The 2565-nt window shown below is 39.8% G+C and overlaps 1 non-coding gene across 1 annotated transcript; it reads right to left on the reverse strand.

The window, feature by feature from the left end:
• Positions 1-1330: 1330 nt before the first annotated feature.
• Positions 1331-1434, reverse strand: LOC141644608 (small nucleolar RNA R71). Its single transcript, XR_012544220.1, has one exon. It is a non-coding gene; the product is annotated as a small nucleolar RNA R71 (small nucleolar RNA).
• Between the last annotated feature and the right edge of the window lie 1131 nt (positions 1435-2565).

Raw genomic sequence — 2565 nt, forward strand, 5'->3', positions numbered from 1 at the left:
TTTGATCTCAACTCATGCACATGTTATGTTTGATGAAATGTGAGTCTATAAATCCTTGCATTTTTTACCCATCACCTATCTTTTCAATGAGACTTGTAAGACATAAACCAACTCGAGTCTCATTAGACCATGCATGTTGTTGAGTAGGAAAGACTAAGTTGACTTGTAGGTGTTGTACAATCTAATCGATTCGGCTCCGGGACCCAAACTTTCCTAGGATTGTAAGATATAACCCAACTCAATCCATCACAACAATAATTGCTTGCTTATAATTTGAGAACATGTTTGTATGATAAATTCCCATGATTCCCCTATGACCCTATGATACCCTAGTGCTTTTTATCAATTGTTTACAACCCTTTTAATTCATCTTGCTTATTTACTTTCATTGCTATTTAGTTAGTGACCTTCTACATCAACCCAAATTGTGACACCCCTAAGACACCAGTAGTTTCAATAGAAATCTCATCTCAATTCCCGGCCCATGGGATCCGACCTTTACTTGCCTCTTTACTAATTGTAGAGTTGTTTGTGAAGTTATAACTTGTGTTTTGATCCGGACGTGACCCAACGACAACATCTATTAAATTGTGAACACGAAACGGACCGATAAAAAATGGCGCCGTTGCCGGGGACGGTGTTAACTTGATTTATATTTTCTTATATTGTTATTAGTTGTGTCTTTCTTTGCCTTGGGGAAGTAAAACTCCTCAAGGTTTGTTCTAATTGTTTTCGAGTTGTTTGATATTTTGCATGTCTAGAAGGTCACAAGGTGATTTTTTTACCTTTTGATCGTGAAAATGAAAGAACCTTGACAAACAATACGAGATTTGCTAGGAGGAATTTGAGAGGTATTAGTGAGGTAGTGGACATTCAACCAACTATTGAGTTCATCAACCCTTTTGCAAGAGAAGGTGAGGAGAACCCAACACAAAATACCCCACAAAATCAACCTACAATGCCTAAGTTTTCATCACATTCCGTACCCACTGAGGAGAACCTACCCAATGGTACTCCCACACCACAACATTTGACCGGAAATTTTATTGCCAAATCCGCCTTTATCCAATTAGTCGAAAGGAGCCAATTTGGGGGGATGCCTAGTGAAGACCCTCATTCTCATATGGAAACCTTTTGTGACTATTGTGATGCGATTTCTCAAACCGGTGTGACTCAAGACCAAATTCGATGGGCCTTATTTCCTTTTTCTCTAATCGGCACCGCGAAACAATGGTTGAAGGGCCTTGATAAGGCCACTCTCGGAATTGATTCTTGGTAGAAGTTGGCTCTAGCTTTCTACAAAAAGTTCTACCCACCGGAAAAGACTAACATGCTAAGAGCTCAAATTACGGGTTTTAAGCGGGATGAAGAATCTTTGTATGAAGCTTGGGAGCGGTTTAAGGGAATTTGTCGCTTATGTCCTCACCATGGACTTAGCGAGTGGTTCTTGGTACAACAATTTTGGAACGGTCTATATGAAGATTCAAGGAACATTCTCAACATGGGATCAAATGGAATGTTCACCGAAGTTGATGACAATCAAACATGGAACAAGATTGAGGAAATGGCGGTCCATAACTCACAATATAGTAGACCTCGCAAGGCTACTAGAGGAGGAAGGCATGAAGTAGACTCCGTTACTCAATTGGGTGCTCAACTTAGTGCTCACATTGACACAATCAATTTGAAGTTTGAACAAGCTATGGCTAGACTTGAAGAAGACTCAAAATCACCAAAGCATCATGTTAATGCCATGACGGCATCCTCATCAATCCCAAGTGGGATATGTGAGAATTGTGGAACTTTGGGACTTGACCAAAGTGAATGTAGGGGAACAAATGAACAAGTGAATGCTTTCCAAGCATACAAGAGTGGTACCCCTTATTCCAACTATTACAATGAAAACACCAAGTTTCATCCAAATCTCTCATACAAAAGCCAAAATGTTCAAAACCCTCAAACAACATACACCCCACCTCCCATGAGAAACCAAAATCAAAGACCCTTTTTCAACCAAAACCAAGGTTACCAAAACCAAAATCCATACAATCACCAAAATGACCAAGGTTTTGATGTTCAAAAAGCGGTCCTCCAAATGCAAAAGAATCAACAAGAGTTTTTCACTCAAATGCAAAAAGATAGTCAAGCAAAGGAAACCACCATCAACAACATTCTAGCTCACACCAAGATGTTGGAAACCCAATTGACTCAACTAGCATCTTCAAGCTCACAAAGACAAAAGGGGCAATTACCACCTCAAAGTAATCCCCCAAGACATGAAACGGTTAGTGCCATTCACTTGAGAAGTGGTACAAGGTATGAAGCACCGAAGAAGCAAGTTGAGGATGAAGTTGTGGAAGCAAGTGATAAGGAAGAAATTGTGCAAAACTCCAAAGATGGAGAATCATCAAAAGAAGAAATTTCAAAGAAAAATGAAGACAAGGTCAAGGAGAAGGAGCCCATTGTGATTAGACTTCCTTTTCCAAGTCGTCAAGCCAAGCCCAAATTTGATGACCAACTTGGAAAGTTTATGGAAATTGTGAAGAATTTGGAAGTCTCAATCCC

This window comes from Silene latifolia, chromosome 2 (genome assembly GCF_048544455.1).
Source record: "Silene latifolia isolate original U9 population chromosome 2, ASM4854445v1, whole genome shotgun sequence".
Taxonomy (NCBI): domain Eukaryota; kingdom Viridiplantae; phylum Streptophyta; class Magnoliopsida; order Caryophyllales; family Caryophyllaceae; genus Silene; species Silene latifolia.